Raw genomic sequence first — 10290 nt, forward strand, 5'->3', positions numbered from 1 at the left:
TCATAAACCTTTTAAAGTCCCTCATATCAGTTAATATTATATAAATATGGCCGGACTTTTCCTGACCAAGTGACCTGACTAGGAATCCTCCAGTCTATAACTAAGGCTGGAGTTTTCCCTGGTCAGTCCTTTAAGCTTCTCCTAGAAGTAAGATATAATGAGGAATGGAAGCATTTAGGGTATTGAGACAGAGCATGTGAGCCATGTGGCCTAGGTCTGTCTGAGTCCTCCAGGCCAGCAGAGGAGACAAACAAATCTTAATGTGACGACCCTCCCACTCTGCTGCCGTATTCTCTCTTTGTTCTTGTTCCTTATGAGATGTCGTGGGCGGAGTTGGGGGTCGTCAGCTACATGGGAACACCTGGGCCGGTGTCTCCAGGATAATACAACCACTTCCCATTCATGGAGGAGACTCTCCCATGCAGACACTTGATAGATTTTGTTGTGGTTTTTGTGACTTTTTGGTTGTTTGCTTTAGCAGCCTTCAACACACCGCATATCACATATGGCAGCCAAAACTCACTTACATCTATACTGGTACACACACCATTGTTAATTGCATTTAGTTACTTTATTTAATAAATATATTTTGTTACTCCTTACTCCACGTTGTCTCCCTTTTTTTACGGGCTTTGAGCCGGTTCGTGACATTAAGCTCTAGGACCGACTGACAAATTGGCATCCTATTCCCTATATAATGCACTACTTTTGACCAGGACGCAAGGGGCTTTGTTCAAAGTAGTGCCATTAGGGAATAGGGTGCCATTTCATCCCAAACAGACAAGGAACCAGTAGCCCTATGAAATCAAAAGTGCAGTGATTATCATCAATAGTGTAAAACATTATAGTAAAGAAGATCTACACCTCACTCACTTTATATACAATTATTACACTCAGTTCTCTAATCTCTCACACACAGGTACGGGGAAATGAACAGCGAACATTTAACATTTCAAAACAGACATCAGGGGACAAACCGTAGTCATTCAGTCACACACATACTATCTCTCTCCCTCTGACACACATGCAGGCGCAAGCTCTCACACACACACACAAACACACGCACACACACACACACGCACACACAGAGAACCTTGGGTGGAATAATCAGTACAATAAGTATAATTGCTTTTCATGCTGTTTCAAAGTTACACAGGCTGTTAAAACACGCTGAGGATACCTGGATCATAGTGGGTTATTGGGAGAACACTGAGGAAACCTGAATCATAGTGGGTTATGGGAAGAACACTGAGGTTTGAGGGAAGAAGAAGCATCTGTTTGAATTCAATACAAATCTCAAGCACCACCCAGACCAGTTAGGAATCAAATAGAAAGATTCAGAGTGTAGAAAGTGAGTGAACAAACAAGCGACACACTGCAGTTATCAAATGGCTCCAGGTCAACAACCAATATATAAGATCTCAAATGAATAAATTGAAGAAAATAATGAATTCACACACACACGYGCACGCACACACACACACGCACACACACACTTTGTCAGTCAGCCCACTAGGGGGAGCCCTACATAATTCTGTCCCTCCGGTAGGGGCAGCCAAGGCACACAAGGCGCGGTCAGAGGAGCGAGACCATTCGCCTGCTTCAGGCACACAGAAGGAAAGCTCAAACCAATAAGACAGCAGCCCGGACAGGAAATTAACTCATCTTGCACAGGGGCGGGGCCAGCAGGGGGGCCCAGGATTGCAGTGCGGTAGCCGCTATCCCTCCAGCCAATCGGATGTCCGACGACCAACGTCGCCGAGCCGTTGTTGTTGTCCAGATGGGGGAGATGAGGGAGGGAGGGGGAGGGGAGTTGGAGGCTGGATAGCCCCAGCCGTTAAGCTGCAGAAACAAGGAGGAAGAGAATGAGGCTGGGTGTAGGAGAAGTCTCCCTTGTGTAGGGACAGCGCCCTCTAGTGTGTCAGGAGACATGCTTCAGTCCATAGGCTCCCCCAGAGAAAAAGCTTCCTCCTCTTCCTCTTCCAGAGACACCATGTTCAGGTCCAGAAGCAGCCCTGAATCATCTGACACGTCCTCCACCATCCCTCCTTTATCCTTCCTCCTTTCATCCTCCACCATCCCTCCTTTCTCCTTCCTCTTTTCATCCTCCACCATCCCTCCCTTCTCTTTCATCCTCCACCATCCCTCCCTTCTCCTTCCTCCTTTCATCCTCGGCAACCATATCCGCTCCTTTATCCTTCCCTCTTTTCATCCTCCACCATCCCTCACTTTCTTCCTTCCTCCTTTCATCCTCCACCATCCCTCCCTTCTGCCTCCCTCTTTCATCCCTCCACCATCCCTTCCCTCTCTTCCTCATTTCATCCTCCACCATCCTCCCTTCTCCTTCCTCCTTTCATCCTCCACCATCCCTCCTTTTGCTTCCCTCTTTCATCCTCCACCATCCCTGCCCTTATCCTTCCGCATTTCATCCTCCACATCCCTCCCTTCTCCTTCCTCCTTTCATCCTCCACCATTCCACCCTTCTTCCTTCATCCTTTCATCCTCCACATCCCTCCCTTCTCCTTGCTCCTTTCATCCGTCACATCCTCCTTTATCCTTCTCCTTTCATCCTCCACCATCCCTCCCTTCTCCTTCCTCCTTTCATCCTCCACCATCCCTCCTTTATCCTTCTTCCTGTCAACTCCACCATCCCTCCCTTCTCCTTCCTCCTTTCATCCTCCACCATCCCTCCCTTCTCCTTCCTCCTTTCATCCTCCACCATCCCTCCCTTTTGCTTCCCTCTTTCATCCTCCACCATCCTCCCTTCTCCTTCCTCCTTTCATCCTCCACCATCCCTCCTTTATCCTTCTTCCTGTCAACCTCCCACATCCCTCCTTCTCCTTCCTCCTTTCATCCTCCACCATCCCTCCCTTCTCCTTGCTCCTTTCATCCTTCACCATCCCTCCTTTATCCTTCCTCTCCTTTATCCTCCACCATCCCTCCCTTCTCCTTCCTCCTTTCATCCTCCACCATCCCTCCTTTATCCTTCTTCCTGTCAACCCCACCATCCCTCCCTTCTCCTTCCTCCTTTCATCCTCCACCATCCCTCCCTTCTCCTTCCTCCTTTCATCCTCCCATGCTACCTTCTCCACCATCCCTCCCTTCTCCTTCCTCCTTTCATCCTCCACCATCCCTCCTTTATCCTTCCTCCTTTCATCCTCCACCATCCCTCCTTCTCCTTCCTCCTTTCATCCTCCACCATCCCTCCCTTTATTTCATCCTTTCATCCTCCACCATCCCCACCATCCCTTCTTCCTTTCAACCTCCACATCCCTCCCTTCTCCTTCCTCTTTTCATCCTCCACCATCCCTCCCTTCTCCCTCCTTCTTTCATCCTCCACCATCCGCCTTTATCCTTCCTCCTTTCATCTCCACCATCCCACCTTTACTCCTTCTTCTTTCATCCTCTACCATCCTCCCTTTCTCCTTCCTCCTTTCATCCTCCACTATCCCTCCCTTCTCCTCATCCTTTCCCCAAGCTCTTGCAGGTCGGCGGTCCACGGAGGAGGGGGCGAGGGGTCGCCCCAGCTCGGGGGTGCAGGGGAGGGACTGGCAGCGTCGGGGGGCCCGCAGAGTAAGAGGTTTCCCCTGAGGGGGGAGAGGCGCAGGCTTCAGGCTGCTGGGGAAGGGTGAAGGTCAGGGATTTTTAGGTTGTCAATCTTATGCATTTACAGTAAGTATGTACACAGAGTCATGGATGCATGCAATTATGTCTGTCTGTTCTCAGTCTGTCTGTTTTGTATCTTAAATTAGAGCAGAGAACTGCAAGGTTGAGGAATGGTGTCCGATAGTCACCGACCAGGTTCTCAAAGGCAGCCAACGCTTAGCCCAAAGTCCTGCACGCGCAGAACACCATCATCATCATCTTTAATGTAGCCGACTAGCTGTCAATCAGTTTGTCTGACTAGGTTAAAATAATATACATGTTGTATTTTCTACACAGTATTTACTCAATGGAGGGACACACTGTGATAGAGTTCTACTCATTAAACTTTAAAACAAGAATGGAACCTCTACAATGTACTGCATTGACTCAAAACTCAAGTTCCTCCACAGCAGTTACATGTGATTATGTTCAATAAGGGAAGGAGGGTACTTCTTTTCTGGGTCAAAGTGGAAGAAAATAGTTCTATGGTGCTATTTGACAGTAGACCTACTGGGGTTGTGCAGTGGTGGTGAAAGGGTTGGGTTAAGGGTTTGTTCATACACACTGTCCGTTTGTTGTGTGATAGTATTAAAGCCTTGTTTAGGGTTTGTGATCGTGTAAACGGAAAAACATTGGTTAACTGTGTGCCTGTCATACACTTGGTTTGGGTATTTGTCTGTCTGTCTGTCTGTCTGTCTGTCTGTCTGTCTGTCTGTCTGTCTGTCTGTCTGTCTTGTCTGTCTGTCTGTCTGTCTGTCTGTCCTGTCTGTCTGTCTGTCTGTCTGTCTGTCTGTCTGTCTGTCTGTCTTGTCTGTCTGTCTGTCTGTCTTGTGTGATTGTGTAAAAAGAAAAAACATTGGATAACTGTGTGCCTGTCAATAACTGGGGTTGTGTGTGTGTCTGTGTGTGTGTGGTGTGTGTGTGTGTGTGTGTGTGGTGTGTGGTGTGTGTGTGTGTGTGTGGTGTGTGTGTGTGTGTGTGTGTGTGTGGTGTGGTGTTGTGTGTGTGTGGCGTGTGTGGTGTGTGTGTGTGTGTGTGCGTTGTGCGTGTGTGTACCTCAGGTAGGTAGGAACTCCGGATCTGCCTCTATCTGGGTGATGATCTCTCACAGGATCATTCCATAGTCAAACACATCCACCTAGGGGTCAGAGTCAGCCAATCACATCTGATCAATAACATCTCACTTGACATATTCACAATAATACACCTTGAAAGATTCAGGTAATTTGCTAGCAGCATACATATTAGCTAGACCCACTAGATACAACCAGAATAACACAGCAGGAACATGGAACAGTTGTCCTTCCAGATTGCATTATAGCATAGTACTATTGTATTGCATTACTGTGTTTGCTTCCTCTTATTACGCACTCGGACCAGTGAGATAGCAGCCAGGAAACAGTAGAGTACTGTTAGTATCTTTTCATCATAGAGCTCTCATCTCAGCCCCTCCGGGGCCATCCAGTAGGGGGAGCCCACCACGGCCAGAGGCTGGTGATCAGCCTGGAGGAGAGGAAAATGATACATTAACATCGATTTTTCAGGAGAGAAAAACAGAACAGAATGTACAACGCATTTAACTAACTCATCTAGACTGTTGGCTATATGTGCATTCCTGAGGGGAGTATGGGGAGACAGTCATATAGTACTCCTGTAATCTGGAGGAATCTTCTCACAGTACTAACCTGTAGTCTGGAATCTTCTCACAGCATTAACCTCTTTGGGCTGCAGGGGCAGTGTTGAGTAGCCTGGATAAAAGGTGCCCATTTCAAACGGCCTCGTACTCAATTCTTGCTCGTACAATATGCATATTATTATTACTATTGGATAGAAAACACTCTCTAGTTTCTAAAACCGTTTGAATTATATCTGTGAGTAAAACAGAACTCATTTTGCAGCAAACTTCCTGACAAGAAGTGGAAAATCTGAAATCGATGCTCTGTTCTAGGGCCTGCCTATAAATGTGCTTGATATTTATTAGTATACATGCACCTCATACGCCTTCCACTAGATGTCAACAGGCAGTGAGGAAAGAAATGGAGTGTATAACATGATATGAGGTTGAATAAAAGCTCTTGGCATGACGTGACCCCAATTTCTTGTTTTCTGGAACGCGCGAGAAGTGACCTGGTATTGCCTTCTGTAAAGCTGTCGTTATAGACGACTAATATCTCCGGCTTTGATTTTATTTGATACATGTGACAATATCATCGTAAAGTATGTTTTTTCAATATAGTTTTATTAGATTATTGAAATTTTTTCAGGACGTTAGGCGTGTTGCTTTGTCTGCGTATGTTCAGGAAGGAGAGCTTCGCGCCACTTTGCTAGCTTTCCGTGCTAATTGACTGGAGAAGAGGACATTCTAAATCCAAACAACGAATGTTCTGGACAAAGGACCCCTTGTACAACATTCTGATGGAAGATCATCAAAAGTAGGACCCATTTTATGATGCTATTTCATATATCTGTCGAACATGTGAACTAGTAGTTTGCGCCCAGATTTTGGGCACGCTCTCGCAATAACGTAAACTGCATGTCGTAATGAAGTTATTTTTAGAATTCTAACACGGCGATTGCATTAAGAACTAGTGTATCTATCATTTCCTATACAACATGTATTTTTTAGTAATGTTTATGAATAGTTATTTGGTCAGAATATGTGAGTGTCAGAAAAAAATCCGGACGTTGTGGGAAAAAGATGCTACGTTAGCACAATGTATAACCACTGATTTCAGCTCTTAATATGCACATTTTCGAAAACATAAAACATAAGTGTATGTATAACCTGATGTTATAGGACTGTCATCTGATGAAGCTTATCAAGGTTAGTGAAAAATTATATATCTTTGCTGGTTTGTTACGATCGCTAACTTTTGCAGCTGGTAAATGGCTTGTGTTTCTGGCTATTGTGGTAAGCTAATATAATGCTATATTGTGTTTTCGCTGTAAAACATTTAAGAAATCGGAAATATTGGCTGGAATCACAAGATGCCTGTCTTTCATTTGCTGTACACCACGTATTTTTCAGAAATGTTTTATGATGAGTATTTAGGTATTTGACGTTGGTGTCTGTAATTACTCTGGCTGCTTCGGTGCTATTTCTGACGGTAGCTGTGATGGTAACTGCAATGTAAAACTGATTTATAGCTCAAATATGCAAATTTGTCTAAAAAAACATAGATTTATTGAATAACATGTTATAAGACTGTCATCTGATGAAGTTGTTTCTTGGTTAGTTTGGTTGGTTCTGGTTTGTTAGGTTGGTTTTGTGCATTCTACCTGTGCTATGAAATATGTCTGTCCTTTTTTGTATTTGGTGGTGAGCTAACATAAATATACGTGGTGTTTTCGCTGTAAAACATTTAAAAAATCGGACATGTTGGCTGGATTCACAAGATGTTTATCTTTCATATGCTGTATTGGACTTGTTAATGTGTGAAAGTTAAATATTTCTAAAAAATATATTTTGAATTTCGCGCCCTGCACTTGAAGTGGCTGTTGTCATATTGCGCCCGGCTTCGGGCTTGCAAGTGACTTTGGCCATAGAATTCACCGCTAACTCAATAAGTTTTCTAAAAACTGTTAAAATACATGTCTGAGTATAAAGACTCATATGGGCAAGGCGAAAACCCTGAGGACAATAACATTTTCCAGGAAGTGTTGATTTTTTTATTTATCTTTTGTAGTTTGCTGCTATTGAAATGCGCATTAATATCGACTTGACTTATATTATTGGCTGCTGGATAAGAGCGTCTGCTAAAATGACTTAAATGACTTATGGACTCAAATGCACTTCCTATGGGCTTCCACTAAAGATGTCAAAGCAGTCTTTACGAAATTGTTTCAGGCTTGTGTTCCGGAAAATGAGGGAGTAATGAGCACTCTGAATGAGAAGTGGACACTGCAAGTGGGCCAGAGCATTTTCATTGCGCGAGACCGAGAAGCGTGCCTTTCTGTCCGGTTGTGTATATATATTATCGGATTATTTTAGGCTAAAGAACCTGAGGATTGATTTATAAACATCGTTTGACATGTTCCTTCTACGAACTTTACGGATACTATTTGGCTTTTTCGTCTGCCTGTTGTGACTGCCGTTTGAGCCTGTGGATTACTGAACAAAATGCGCGTGGACACGAAAACTGCAGGTTTATTGGCATATAAACATGGAAACTTTATCGAACAAAACGTAACATTTATTGAGTAAATGGGGAGTGCTTCGTGAGTGCCAACCCATATGAAAGATCATCAAAGTATGTTGTCTCATTATATTTCACTTTTCTGACTTGTGTAACTCCCTCCTTACTTTGGCGGGCCTACTAGCTATTGTACGATGAATTTTTCATGTCGGCTCTCACTCGAGGACGCTGTTCCTCAAGATAATCGCATGGTATGCTTTTCACCGTAGAAGCCCTTTTTTGAAATCTGACACCGGTGGTTGGATTAACAAGATAGTTAATCTATTTTAAACCGGATGTATAACAACTGTAGTGCTTCAATCGAAATTTATGATTATTTTCTGTTTTTTTTGAATTTGGGGCGCTCTTGCAATTTCACTGGATGTTGGCCAGGTGGGAATCGCTACCGCAGTCCCAAAGTACCCTAGTGAGGTTATGTAGGGACTGTGTAGATGCCTTTTTCTTAATTCCAATTGATGATGATTACGACACAGAACGGAACTGCCAAAAGGGGGAGGATTGCAAATCTACTGCAGAGATAGCCCTGCAGAGTTCTGTCATACTTTCCAGGTTCATGCCCAAACCAAGTCAGCTTTCTACATTTTAAAAATGAAATTCTCTCCAGAAATAAAGTCTCCTATCACTGTTTGGCCCAGCTGTTATAGAACCCCCCCTCCACCCCCTGCCTCAAGCTCCCAGCTGTGCCCTGGAACACATATGTGAATTGGATTGCCTCCCCCCCATCTATTCTAAGAGTTCGTATCTGAGGTTAGGTGACCTAATACTCGGGTTATTGCTTAAGCACCCTCAGGCCGTCCTACAAATCTAATGTCTAGATGCCCTCAATCTCAAGAAATTCATTCAAAGGAAACCCACCCAGGTCACAACTCTCAATCAGTAAACATGGGCAAGCACTCATAGATATTATCCTGCCAAACTTGCCCTCTCCAAATACACCTTCTGAACACCCCTGTTTTTCCAATCAGGTCTCAAGCGATCACTGCCCTCATTGCCTGCATCCGTTCTGGGTCTTTGCTGGGTATACGTATCCCACTCCGTCCATACACAGGTCAAACGCTCCCTTAAAAGCACTTCTGCTGAAGCAGGCCTTGTGGTCATTGGATAGTGCCGAACACTGTTGGTTGGGTGGGCGCTTCCGGCCGGCGCCTTCTATAGCGCTGAGAAGTGTGTGTTCACTGGCAGTACGTGGGAGACTATTGAGTTCTGGGCAGAGAACAGTATTTCCAACTACTGGTTTAGTGCTGGTGAGAAAGATTTTCAGACTACAGGTTTACGTACTAGTGAGGAATGTGCCAGACTACAGGTTAGTGCCTGTGAGAATTCCACAAGACTACTATGGTTAAGTGGCTGTGAGAAGTGTCCAGACTACAGGTTAGTGCCCTGTGAAGAAGCATTCCAGACTAACAGGTTCAATGCTGTGAGAAGATTCCAGACTACAGGTTAGTGCTGTGAGAATGATTCCAGCTACAGGTTTAATGCTGTGAGAAGATTCCAGACTACAGGTTATGCTGTAGCAGATTCCAGACTACAGGTTAGTGCTGGTGAGAGAATCAGACTAGCAGGTTAGTGCTGTGAGAGAATTCCAGACTACAAGTCTAGCTGGCTGTGAGAAGATATCCAAGACTACCAGGTTGTGCTGTGAGAAGAGTTCCAGACTACAGGTTAGTGCTGTGAGAAGATTCAGGACTACAGGTTCGTGCTGTGAGAAGATTTCCAGACTAAAGGTTAGGTGCTGTGGAGAAGATTTCCAGACTACAGTGTTAGTGCTGTGAGAAGATTCAAGATAACATGTTTTGCTGTGAGAAGTTCCAGACCACAGGGTTAGTGCCTGTTGAGAAGATCCAGACTACAGGTAGTTACTGTGAGAGGATTCAGACTACAGGCTTTAGTACCTGGGAGACAAGAAGTTTGCTGCTGTGAGAAGAGCCGCTACAGGGTTGTGCTGTGAGAAGTTCCCAGACTAACCAGGTTAGGCTGTTGAGAGAGATTCCCAAGACTGTACAGGGTTGTGCTGTGAGAAGATTCAGACTACAGGTTTCGTGCTGGTGAGAAGAATTCAGATACAGGTTCGTGCTGTGGAGAAGATTCCAGAACTACAGGTTAGTTGTGAGAAGAGATCCAGGACTACAGGTTAGTACTGTGAGAAGATATCCAGACTATCGAGGTTAGTCTCGTGAGAAGAGTCCGACATACAGGTTAGAGTGCTGTGGATGAAAGAATCCAGACTACCAGGTAGTGTCCTTGTGGAGAAGATTCGCCAGAGCTCAGGTTGTACTGTGAGATAGAGGTTCCAGACTACAGGTTCGTCTGTGAGAAGATCCAGACTACAGGTTAGTGACTGTGGAGAAGATTCGCAGACGCACAGGTTAGTGCTGTGTAGAAGATTCCAGACTACAGGGTTAGTGCCTGGTGTGAAGATTCAGAATACAGGTTTAACTTCTTTTGGGCT

General features: G+C 44.8%; 2 pseudogenes; one reads left to right on the forward strand and one right to left on the reverse strand.

The window, feature by feature from the left end:
- Positions 1 to 2551: 2551 nt before the first annotated feature.
- LOC139025966 (octapeptide-repeat protein T2-like) lies at positions 2552 to 10032 on the reverse strand (annotated as a pseudogene).
- A 19-nt stretch (positions 10033 to 10051) lies between these two features.
- LOC139025967 (dual specificity testis-specific protein kinase 2-like) overlaps positions 10052 to 10290 on the forward strand; it is a 65578-nt pseudogene continuing 65339 nt past the window's right edge.

This window comes from Salvelinus sp. IW2-2015, unplaced genomic scaffold, assembly GCF_002910315.2.
Source record: "Salvelinus sp. IW2-2015 unplaced genomic scaffold, ASM291031v2 Un_scaffold3654, whole genome shotgun sequence".
In the NCBI taxonomy this organism is placed as follows: Eukaryota; Metazoa; Chordata; class Actinopteri; order Salmoniformes; family Salmonidae; genus Salvelinus; species Salvelinus sp. IW2-2015.